The 13,526-nt window shown below is 36.4% G+C and overlaps 1 long non-coding RNA gene across 1 annotated transcript in view; it reads left to right on the top strand.

The window, feature by feature from the left end:
- The window catches only part of LOC135971970 (uncharacterized), a 73,074-nt gene that overhangs the window by 36,961 nt on the left and 22,587 nt on the right, over positions 1-13,526 (top strand). The window lies entirely within an intron of this gene.

Here is a 13,526-nt window from a genome sequence, read left to right as displayed (position 1 = left end):
CATCCTGGAGTTTTTCATGGTGTGTGTTTCCATTTGCTGCAAGAATCAATAAACTCAATTTTTTAAATGTAGACGTCTTCATGGTGGCCTTTGGCTCAAAAGTATTGGCAACAGAAAAACAAAGATGGTTTAAGAGCCAAAAGTCAACCAGTGTAATTTAATGTTTAAAGATAATTAAGGAGAAACATTATATGTTAGCAAAGAAATAAAAATAATTTGATAAAATTCAACTACCATTCATGAAATATAAAAAGTCTTAGAAAATTTCATTTAGTCAGTTTTCTCTATTAAACATACTTAATGAAGTAGGAAGGAAAAGCAAATTTCCTAATCTGCTGAAGTTCACATATAAAAAAAAAAAATAAGCTACAGTGAATGTACATAATGATGAAATGCCAAAAACTTTCTCTGAGTAAAGGAAGGAATACTGATGAAAACTACTTTTCATACACATTTTATTGATGGTCCTATCCATGTGATAAGCAAAAACCTAAGTGAAAAGATTGGAAGGAAATATTGACAGATGACATAATAGCATAGGTGTTATAGACAAATCAATGGTGTTTTTACACATAAACGAAAACAACTTAGAACTGATATTGAATATATATCACTGTAAATGTTATTAAAATACCCAAACAAGCTAATAAAATATGTAATTTTTTTCTCCTATATTTCTAAATACTGTAAAATATTATTGTAAGACATTAAAGAAGATAAAATAAATTATATACAGTTGACTCTTGAATGACATGGGTTTGACCTGAATTGGTCCACTTATACACAGATAGTTTTTCAAAAAATACATTAGAAAAAGTTTTGGATATTTGCAACGATTTCAAAAAACTCACAAATAAAACATATAGCTTAGAAATATCAAGAGAAATATCAAAAGAATTAAGGAAAAATTATATCATGAATTTAAAAAGTATGCAGATCCTATCCTGTCATGTGCTATCATAAAGTATATGCTAACTTATTATACAAAGTTAAACTTTATCAAAACTTTCCCACACAAACACTTACAGACCATACAGAGCACCATTCACAATAAAAATAAATGTAAACAAATGTAAAGATTCAGTATTAAATCATAACTGCATAAAATCAACTATAGTACAAAGTGTACTACTATAATTTCATAGCTACCACCTTTTGCTATTTACAGTGAGCTTGTGTTGCAAGCATCTGCTTAAAATGCCATATGACAGTAATTATTTTTCTGTGTGCAATTCCTTTCTCTAGTAAATTGCGTAAAGCAGCAAAGAGTGATCTGTTGTGGTTCTTGTATATTTTTTATCGTGTTTAGTGCAATACTGTAAAATATGAATAACACCATGGGACCCATATTGTCATTAGTGATGCATTACTACACTGTGTTCCTGGATTAGATTGGTTTAATGTCTATTCTCCCCAAAATCAGATTGATTTGTAGATTATACATGACAGATATTTTTTTCCCTGAATCTGTCAATCCATTTCAAAGCTTTATATAGAAATGCAAAGGATAAAGAATAGCAAAGACACTACTGAAGAATATGTAGTAAAGAAGAACAAGATGCTAGGAGCTTTATTATAAATTATAGTTATTTAGGCTTTGCTATTGCACCAAAGATAAGCAAACAGATAAATGACAGAATGGAGAGGGTAGAAGCTGACCAATTCACATCTGAATATTTGATTTATTAAGAATTTGGCATTGCAAAGAAGAGGAGAAAAGACTTGTCTTTTCAATACTAATGCTAGGACCAATTGATGCCCACCTAGGAAAATTATATTAACCCCATCCTTCATACCACATACAAAAACAGTTCCAGATCTACTGGTCTAGTTGTGAGAGGAAAAACAGCAAATCTTTTATTAATTAGTGTAGAGAATATCACTAACTTGAGTTCCATAAAGAAATATTAATGAATTGAACTATCAAAATTAATAACTCTTAGAAGAGTTATTTTCATCAAAGAGTAATTAACTTCAATAATTCATTTTATTAATATATCTTTATTCTAACTTTAGAAAACAGTGAAAAGTAAGTGGTCAAGTGGAAGCTTGTAATGCATTAAGCTAGATTAAGAACTGCAATCAATAAAATAAAATAGAAAGCCCAAAAGAAAAATAAACACAAAATGTGAAGAGGTACTTTACAAAAAAACATATTCATATAGTCAAAAAGACATGCAAAGTTGTTTAATACATTTTAATTTCAGAAAATAAAAAATAAAACTGCAAAAACAATGCCACTACACATTATACAAAACTTTCATCTAGAATTTTAAAATGAAAGAGGCCTAGGGTACCCAGTAGTGATGAAAATGTAAAGCAATTGAAATCCTCATACATTAGAGGCGTTTGGGAATATGAATTGGTATAACTCTACTTTAGGAAACCATTTACCATTCACTCTAAAATTGAATGTATGCATAATCTATGATACAGGAATTCCACCTCTAGCTATATTTCCAAGAGAAATATAGGCACAAATAACAATGAAATAGTACAAGTGGCTGGACGCGGTGGCTCAAGCCTGTAATCCCAGCACTTTGGGAGACCAAGGAGGGCAGGTCACGAGGTCAGGAGATCAAAACCACCCTGGCTAGCAGGGTGAAACCCCGTCTCTACTCAAAAAAGGTACAAAAAATTAGCCGGGCGTGGTAGCGGGCGCCTGTAGTCCCAGCTACCCAGGAGGCTGAGGCAGGAGAATGGCGTGAACCCGGGAGGCAGAGCTTGCAGTGAGCCGAGATTGTGCCACTGCACTCGAACCTGGGCGATACAGTGAGACTTTGTCTTACCAAAAAAAAAAAAAAAATTGTACAAGTAAGTTTATTACAGAATTTTTCCATAATCATACCAAACTGACAAAAACTCAAATGCCCATCAAGAGTAGAACGAATAAATAAGTTGCCATATATAAAGACAATGGAAAACTCAACAATGAAAACTGAACCAACTGCAGCTGCATAGGAGAACATGGATGATACTCCCAAATATTATATTAATTGAGAGAATGTAGACACAAAAATAGATATTGTATCTTTCTATTAAAATAAACTTCAATAAAACAGTCATAATTTAATGATAGTTTTATGAGATGAATATAGAGACTACTTGTGTGTCTAAAACCTTTACAGGACCAAGTTGGACTTTGTTAAATAATCTGTTATGATTTAATGCAATTTAAATGCAATTAACAAAGTTGTTATAAAAATAAACTTTTCTCTCAGTATTATCTCATCTAGAGAGAATACAGTGAGAATTATTTCACTTGTTTTAGTGAGTGAAAGTGGAAAGGAATTTCATATATACTAGTCGTGCTTTGCCAAACTTATAATATGTTATTGGAGTTTTTACTGCTGTCAATCTATACACATTAGTACATCGTCATTGCTATTTGCTTCATTTAATCAAAGGCAGTGATTACAATTTAGTTCCTTCACCTGGTGGGAAATCAATCTAAGCCATGAGTATAGAATTTAACTTGATTTTTTAAAATGCAGAACAATCACATTAATATGTGCAGAGGTGTGACATTTATTTTGCAATCTCCTGGAAAAAGTAGGTCACTTTTCGAATTATCAGTTACAAATATAGTACTCGGAGAAATAAAGCTAAATGTAGACTTGAAGTGTTTTTATTTCTTCAAGTTAAAAATTGTATATGCTTTTAAGTCAGAAAGACCAAACTATATTTGTCTTGGCTCATTAAAACTGAAACAGGCCCTTTATAACTTCTTTAGTGCAATAAAATATACATTTGTAAAGATATAATTAGTATTTCACCAAATCAACATGTATTTATGTTAATACCAGCTACTAGCATTAAGTGAAGAGGAAGGCAGTCAATTTCTTCCCTTCAGCATTAATATTCAAAATAGCTTTCAATAGTTAAGAATATCTACTAGTTTATTATTTGCATTCAATTTTGTGTAGTTATATAAAGGCACAACGTGTCAAACATTAGAACAATATAGTTAAACTATAAACACGGTATACTCTAGTATTAAAAAAAAAACAATAAGCAATGAAAACACATTTAATATTCCTAAACAGAGAAACTTTAACAACAGTCTTTGCATAATTAAACAGTACATGCAATTGCTAATAATATTAAGGTGCAAAAATAAATATTTTAGGTAAAGACAATATAAAATACAAATAATATTACTTATTCATTATAGGTTCTTCTCCCTCTCACCCTGCCTGTATGAACATTTTGCTTTAAAGGCTTTATTAAACTATTTTGTTTCAGTTGTTTGAGATTGTCCATTCAACATCCATTTCTATCAAATTATCTTTACAAAACCACTTTCCATCACATAAATTACAGCACATTGTTAACTGAGATAAAAAAAACTTTAAAATGTTTTCTCTTTGAAAAAAAAAATGACTTTCTTTTTTTTTTTTTTTTTAGACGGAGTCTCGCTCTGTGGCCCAGGCTGGAGTGCAGTGCAGTGGCCAGATCTCAGCTCACTGCAAGCTCCGCCTCCCGGGTTCACGCCATTCTCCTGCCTCAGCCTCCTGAGTAGCTGGGACTACAGGCGCCCGCTAGTTTTTTGTATTTTTTAGTAGATACGGGGTTTCACCGTGTCAGAATGGTCTCGATCTCCTGACCTCGTGATCCGCCCGTCTCGGCCTCCCAAAGTGCTGGGATTACAGGCTTGAGAAAAAAAAATGACTTTCAAGCATATATCTTGGGCATATGCAAATATAGGGTGTTTCCTTATCTCTTGGACAAAAAAGAATGATTAACATATCTTTCATAGTTCTGAAGCTATTTCATGCTGCATTTTGCATGCTGCAAAATAGTTGAGAATATATTTTAGCCATATTATATGAAAATTGTGACCTAGTTGTTCAGTGCTGCAAGATTTATGATTGATGCACCCCCCAGGATGTAAAGAGACACATTTTAAATTGTTTATTTTAGATTATTTTTATTTTTATTTTATTTTTTTCATCTACTTTTGGGCAGTACATTAGTAGGCAGTGTTAGCATGTCATTATCGCATATCAATTTTTACTTTTTAGAAGAGTTGTTGAAGCTTTTAGTATTAGTTTGCTGCAAAAGTAATAGCCATTGAAAGTAATGGTTTCAATTTGCCATTACTTTCAATGGCAAAAACTTCTATTACTTTTGCACCAACCAATAGAAACGTATTGAAAGACACCCTGAATAAACAAGAGTAAGACAAGGCTGAAAGAGAAGGCATTTTATTCTTTCTCCTTTTTTTTTTTTCTTTTTTTTTTGGTAGAGAGAGAGAGGGTCTTCCTCTTTGCCCAGGGCTGGTCTTGAATTCCTGGGCTCAAGTGATCCTCTTGTCTTTGCCTCCCAAATTTCTTTGATTTCAGGTGTGAGTCACATGCCCCACCTATTCTTTCTTCATTGAAATAAAAACTGTCTTTGTATTTGACCAGTATTTTCAAAATGGGCAGAATATATTTTCTCTGAATGAAGAAGAGATGGCATCCTGGCTTTAGAACAACTCCAAATTTCTCTACATTAGAAGAAGACTCAAGCTTCCACTAATTCTCTTTTCATAGGTTTGCACGATATTTAAATTATCAACTTACATAAAGTTGCTATGGATTTTATATGAAGAAAAATTTAGTAAGATGGGGATATGGGGCCTGGCGCGGTGGCTCAAGCCTGTAATCCCAGCACTTTGGGAGGCTGAGACGGGTGGATCACTAGGTCAGGAGATCGAGACCATCCTGCCTAACACGGTGAAACCCCGTCTCTACTAAAAAAAATACAAAAAACTAGCCGGGCGAGGTGGCGGGCGCCTGTAGTCCCAGCTACTCGGGAGGCTGAGGCAGGAGAATGGCGTGAACCCGGGAGGTAGAGCTTGCAGTGAGCTGAGATCCAGCCACTGCACTCCAGCCTGGGCGACAAAGCGAGACTCCGTCTCAAAAACAAACAAACAAACAAGCAAACAAAAAAGATGGGGATATGGTTTCTGAGAAAAAATAGAAGTGATGTTTTGGAATGACATTTGGAAAATATCAGGTCTAACTTGTTGATAATTTTAATTACACCTCTCTCCTTTATTCTCTACCTGACTATGTGTGTCTGGCTATGTCTCCATTTAACTCCTGTAATTTCTGCATATTAAAATCTGTCACTATGTAATTTTATATAAAATAATTTATAGGCCGTGCACGGTGGCTCAGCCTGTAATCCCAGCACTTTGGGAGGCCGAGACGGGCGGATCACGAGGTCAGGAGATCGAGACCATCCTGGCTAACACGGTGAAATCCCATCTCTACTAAAAATACAAAAAATTAGCTGGGCGTGGTGGCAGACGCCTGTAGTACCAGCTACTCTGGAGGCTGAGGCAGGAGAATGGCATAAACCCAGGAGGGGCGGGAGCTTGCAGTGAGCCGAGATCGTGCCACTACACTCCAGCCTGGGCAACAAAGTGAGACTCCGTCTCAAAACAAACAAACAAACAAACAAACAAAATTTATAAAGACATTTGTAGAATTTTGAATTGAGGTGTGTACATTAATAAATGTCTTTATTTCTAATTTATGATAGTAAAATGTGTTGTCTCTTTCTGGCACTAAATGTCACTTGATATCAGCATAAGGCCTTCTTGAGTTTATTCCCAGGAGACTTGATACCATGTGTGGTTTCCTTTTCAGATGTGAAGAGCTGGAACTCTGGTTTTTACTTTTCTTTCAATCACACTCCAGTGATCCAATGGCATTTCCTTCTGCAGAGTCACATTTTTTCATCCAGCCTTGTCAAATACTTTTCAGAAGAAATGTTTTGTTCCCTGAGAGTAATTGAAAATTTCAAGGCACATGTTTTCAGATATTGAAGGAGTCATCTCCTGCATCTACAACAGGCAGAAGTTATAATTCATAACATCAGGGTGTTTGAAGGCTGATTTCTTACAGCTGACCTTTTTTAGTTACTTAGTTTTCTTTCAGGCATATCTGAAGTATAATAAACACATTTATTTCAGAGTCTTGGCTTTTATAAAAAGCCTTAAAATAATGCTTGGAAAAATATAACTCAGTATAATAGACTATTTTTATCTCCTGTATTATTCACAGGGGAAATATTCTGTTAAAAATGTATGTAAAAAATTAAGACAATTAATTTTTCTGTTAATAACTATGTTTAGTATCTAAAGCACAAATTTCAGAAATTTCATGAAAAATCAAATGTTTACAAACTTCTATTCAATAAAAATCAAGGTCTTTTAATGTATATTTTTTGCTATAAGTTGGCAAGCACCCTCACTCATTCAGAAACCTAAATACTTAAACATACGTAGAAGCCCTTTTCTTGTTTGCTCATTTGTAATGTAAATTTTCTTATTTATTTTAAATATCAAATATTTTTATTTTTATATGATACATATCTGGGACATCATAAAAAATAAATGAGACAGAGCTTAATTTTGTAAGCCTCTGAAACTGGCCACTCTGCTATATTTTAAAAGCTAATAATATCCTTCTTGTCATCTCAACCACAAATATATATGTATATGTGTTTACACACACACACACACACACACTTACCACATCATCTAGTGGATATTCTGCATTATCATATTCTAATATTTTGGAAACCAATGTGAGCATTTCAATTTTCAATTGCATGTTCAGGGCTTTTGAACAAAAGCTTTTGATAAGCAGGCTAAAGTATGACTAAAGAGTAACCTTAAGTTAGAAAGCTCAGGAGAATGTGTTTATACTGAACAGAACATTTTCTTTCTCTTTCTCCTAAGGGAGAGTAGGAGTAGCTGTACTACTCCCCTACATAACTCAGTACTGAAGCTTCTAGGTTCTGCTACTGTTGTGAAAACCCTTCTCTTGCACATTTAGATGACACGTGCCTTTGTCAATTCACCACATGGAGCAAAATGTTCATGAGTAACAGACACTAATTGCCAAATGTAAATAATTGGTCTGATCTTTGATCTCTCAGCCTTCTATTTCATTACATTATAAAATAAATTATTGGGAAAAGACCCCCAATTCTGCCCATAAACTGGCCCCAAAACTGGCCATAAACAAAATCTCTGCAGCACTGTGAAATGCTCGTGGTGGCCTTGACTCCCAAGCTGGATGGTTGTGGGTTTACCAGACTGAGGGCAAGGAACACCTGGTCCACCCAGGGTGGAAAACTGCTTAAGGCATTCTTAAACCACAAACAATAGCGTGAGTGATCTGTGCCTTAAGGACATGCTCCTGCTGCAGGTAACTAGCCAGACCCATCCCTTTATTCCAGCCCATTCCTTTGTTTCCCATAAGGAATATTTTTAGCTAATCTATGATCTATGGAAACAATGCTTATCACTGGCTTGCTGTCAATAAATATGTGGGTAAATCTCTGTTTGAGGCTCTCAGCTCTGAAGGCTGTGAGACCCCTGATTTCCCATTCCACACTCTATATTTCTGTGTGTGTGTGTCTTTAATTCCTCTAGCGCCGCTGGGTTAGGGTCTCCACAACCGAGCTGGTCTCGGCCAGCAGCGCCCATAAGTGGGGACTCAAACCTGAGTGAAAGGGTTGCTGGAGCAATGGTTGGAGAATGTGGAACTAAACTGGAGGACACCTGAGTACACTTAAGCAATCCCCATGGTGAGTAAGAAGGGGAACGCAGAAGCATCGGGGTAACAATGAGACAAGTGTGGGCTCTGGTTTGTTCCACTTTGGAACCTTTTCATGCTGTTGAGGAGGAGGGAGGAGAGTATAACGAAGTAACAGAGCAGGTTTGCTTGCCAGCTAAAGCTGGAGTGGCAAAGGAGGAAGAGGTTCATCCCTACCCTTCTGCACCCCTTCTTAATTTTGAAGAAAAAGAGTGGTCTGACCCTCTAGATCTTTCTTTTCTGGAGGACACTGGGTGAAAAGTAGTTGCCCCAGTGACTGTTCAAACAGTGCCTCGAGTGACTGCTCTCAGTTCTATTTAGGCAGGACTGAGAGTGGGTAAAGGAAATACTCCATTTCCTGGAGCTTAACTGTGGGAAGCATGGTCATATTAAAAAAGAATGTGGAAAAAATCAGATAGGGGGAAAAAGAAAATTGCTGAGCCAGAAATATGTCCAAAATGCAAAAAAAGAAAGCACTGGGCCAATCGGTGTCATTCTAAATTTGATAAAGAAGGGAACCCGATTTTGGTAAACACCATGAGGGGCTCCAAACTGGGGCATTTCTGGCTCAGCCCATTCCCTTGCTCCTGTACAATGTCTGTCCCTCGCCACAGCCTGTAGTGCTGCAGTAGATTTATGCTGCACAAAAGCTGTGAGCCTTCTGCCTGGGGAAACCCCGCAAAAAGTTCCAACAGGGGTCTGTGGACCCTTGCCAGTGGGGATGATAGGATTTCTTCTAGGAAGGTCTAGTTTAAATTTAAAAGGAGTACAAATACATATAGGAGTCACTGATTCAGATTACAATGGGGAAATTCAAATTGTTATATCTACTTCTGTTCCCTGGAAAGCAGAGCCAGGAGAGCATATAGCACAACTCCTGATTATGCCATATGTGGAAATGGGGAAAAGTGAAATTAAACAAACAGGAGGATTTGGAAGCACAAATAAACAAGGCAAAGAAGCTTATTGGGTGAATCAAATTACTGATAAACGCCCTACCTGTGAAATAACTATTCAGGGAAATAAATTTAAAGGTTTGGTAGATCCGGGAGTGGACATTTCAATCATTTCTCTACAGCACTGGTCATCCATATGGCCAATTCAACCTTCTCAATTTAACATAGTTGGGATTGATAAAGCCCCGGAAGTTTATCAAAGTAGTAATATTTTGCATTGTGAAGGGCCCAATGTACAATCTGGGACTATTCCACCAATTATAACTTCTGTACCTATAAATTTATGGGAGAGAGATTTATTACAACAATGGGGAATACAAGTTCTAATTCCAGAGCAATTATACAACCCTCAAAGTCAACATACGATGTGTGAAATGGGGTATGTCCCTGGTATGGGACTAGGAAAAAATTTGCAAGGTTTGAAGGAACCGCTTCAAGCAGAAAGACAAAGTTCCTGCCAAGGTTTGGAATATCATTTTTGGTGGTGGCCCTTGTGAAGCATCCAGAATCTATACCTTTAAAATCGTTAACACACAAGCCAATTTGGATAGAACAATGGCTGTGAAGTAAAGAGAACCTGGAGGCTTTAGAGGAAATAGTTACTGAAGAATTTGAAAGTGGACACATACCTCCAACAATAAATAAATACAGGCATTCAAAACTTCAGATTTGGGGCAAAGGATCTAACTAGATGATTCTCAAAAGATGATATACAAACAAATAACAGGTATATTAAAAAAATTATCAAAGTCACTAATCATCATAAAATATAAATTAAAATCACAACGAACTATCACCACACATCTGTTAAAATGGCTATTATCAGAAAGGCAAAAGCTAAGTGTTGGCAAGAATGTGGAGAAGGGCCTTCCTTCTGGAGGCCTGGCGCGGTGGCTCAAGCCTGTAATCCCAGCACTTTAGGAGGCCGAGATGGGCGGATCACGAGGTCAGGAGATCAAGACCATCCTGGCTAACAAGGTGAAACCCCATCTCTACTAAAAATTACAAAAAACTAGCTGGGCGAGGTGGCGGACGCCTGTAGTCCCAGCTACTCGGGAGGCTGAGGCAGGAGAATGGCGTGAACCCGGGAGGCAGAGCTTGCAGTGAGCTGAGATCCGGCCACTGAACCCCAGCCTGGGTGACAAAGTGAGACTCCGTCTCAAAAAAAAAAAAAATATTGTGGAGAAAGGAAACACTTGCACGCTGTTGATAGGAATGTAAATGAGTACAGCCCTTATGGAAAACAATTATAAGGGTTCCTCAAAAAAGTAAAACTTGGACTACAATTTGATCCAGTAATCACACTACTGGGTATACAGGAAATGAAATAAGTATGTCAACGAGATGTCTGCATTCCCATCTTCACTGCAGCATTATTCACAATATCGAAGATATAAAAGCAAACTACTTGTCTATCAACAGATGAATAGATAAAGAAAATGTGGTTTATATACACAATGGGATACTATACAGCCTTTAAAAAGAAGGAATGTTGACATTTGTGACAACATGGGTGAACCTGGAGGGCGTTATAAGATAAATGATCCAGGCACAGAAAGGCAGATACTACATGGCTTCACATATATATGTGGAATCTAAAATGATAAATATGTGAAGCAATGCAAATGTTAGTTTCATTTAGCCATTCCACAATTCACCCATATTTAAAAATAGTATGTTATAAATGATAAATATGAAAAACTTTTCAATTAAAAATGAGTCTGAAAAAATAAAAATTGTAAATTCTAAGAAAGTAACCATATGTAAAATTCAGAATTTTCTATATCTCAGTAAGTCAGTTTTGTAAATTTTGGTTATTCTAACAAATGTATGGTAACATTTTATTGTCACTTTTATATACTTTTTCCTCATGACATATCATGTAGATTATCTTTTCATATGTTTATTTGACATTTGTATACCTTCTTTGGTGAGATGTCTGTAAAGTCTTGTTCCATATTTAAATTGGATCATTTTATCATTGAGTTTTAAGACTTTTTGTAAATATTGAATAGTAGTTGTTTATTAGGTGTCTTTTGAAAACATATTCTACCATTTTATGACTCCTCTCCTTGTTCCCTCGATATTGATTTTTGCAAAGCAGTCTTCCACCTTATCAATTACCAATTTAATGGATTGTGCTTTGGTATTGTATCTAAAATGGCATCACCATACCCACATCATCTAGGTTTTCCCTTCTGTTATCTTCTAAGGAATTTTATGGTTTTGTATTTTACGTATAGTTTATGATTCATTTTGAGTTGGTTTTTAAGAAGGGTTAAAAAAATAAATAAACAAATAACTTTTATTTTAGGTACTGGGGCTACATGTGCAGATTTGTTACATGGGAATATTACGTGATGCTTGGGTTTAAAATATGGATCCCATCACCCAGGTAGTCAACATGTATCCAATAAGTAGGGTTTTTTTTGTTGTTGTTTTTTCTTTTTTTCTTTTTTTTTGAGACAAGAGTCTCGCTCTGTCGCCCAGGCTGGAGTGCAGTGGCGAGATCTCGGCTCACTACAAGCTCCACCTCCCGGGTTCACGCCATTCTCCTGCCTCAGCCTCCGAGTAGCTGGGACTACAGGCGCGCACCACCACGTCCGGCTAATTTTTTGTATTTTTAGTAGAGACGGTGTTTCACCGTGTTAGCCAGGATGGTCTCAATCTCCTGACCTCGTGATCCGCCGGCCTCCGCCTCCCAAAGTGCTGGAATTACAGGCGTGAGCCACCACGCCCAGCATCAATAAGTAGTTTTTAAACTCACCTCCTCCCTCCATCCTCTACAGTAGTCCACAGTGTCTACTGTTCGCATATTTATGTTCACATGTGCTCAATGCTTGGCACCCACTTATCAGTGAGGAAAGGCAGCATTTGCTTTTCTGTTCCTGTGTTAATTTGTTTAGGATTATATAGCCTCCAGTTCCATCCATATTGCTGCAAAGGATATGATTTCATTATTTTTCATGCCATGTAGTATTCCACAGTGTATACATACCACATATTTAAAATTCAATTGGCCATTCATAAGCACCTGGGTTGATTCCGTATTTTTGTTTTAGTGAATAGTGCAGCAATGGACATACAAGCACATGTGTCTTTTGGGTGGAATTTTTTGTTTGTTTGTTTGTTTATTTTCAGAATATACCCAGTGATGGGATTACCAGGTCTAATAGTAGCTCTGGTTTAAATTCCTTAAGAAAATTGTAGACTATCCAGGCTGCTTTCCACAGTGGCTGGACTAATTTACATTCCTACGAACAATGTATAAGTGCTCCTTTTCTCCACAGTCTCACCAACAACATCTGTTGTTGTCGTTGTTTGGAGATGGGGTCTCGCTTTTTTTTTTTTTTTTTTTTTTTGTCCAGGTTGGAATGCAGTGGCATAAATTTGGCTCACTGCAACGAGTGCCTCCTGAATTGAAGCAATTCTCCTGCCTTAGCCTCCCAAGTAGCTGGGATTACAGGCACCCACCGCCATACCTGGTTACTTTTTATATTTTTAGTAAAGTCAGGGTTTCACCATGTTGTATAAGCTAGTCTTGAACTCCTGACCTCAAGTGATCCACCCGCTTCAGCCTCCTAAAGTGCTGGGATTACAGGCATGAGCCACCATGCCTGGTCTGTTTTTATAATCGCCATTCTGGCTAATGTGAAATGGTATCCTATTGTGATTTTGATTTGGTTTTCTCTGATTATTAGTGATGCCCAGTATTTTTGAGAACTGCTTGAACTTGAATCTGCCTGTTCATGTCCTTTGCCCATTTTTAAACAAGGTTTATTTATTTATTTGTTTGTTTGTTTGTTGATTTAAGTTTCTTAGATTCAGGATGTTAGGTCTTTGTGAGATGTATATTTTGTAAATATTTTCTTCCATTCTGCAGGTTGTATGTTTGTTTTGTTGTTAATTTCTTTTGTTGTGCAAAAAGCTCTGTAGTTTACTTAGATACCACTTGTCTATTTTTAGTTTT

Source organism: Macaca fascicularis, chromosome 7, assembly GCF_037993035.2.
Source record: "Macaca fascicularis isolate 582-1 chromosome 7, T2T-MFA8v1.1".
NCBI classification, from domain to species: Eukaryota; Metazoa; Chordata; class Mammalia; order Primates; family Cercopithecidae; genus Macaca; species Macaca fascicularis.
This window is presented reverse-complemented; position numbering and strand designations above follow the sequence as displayed.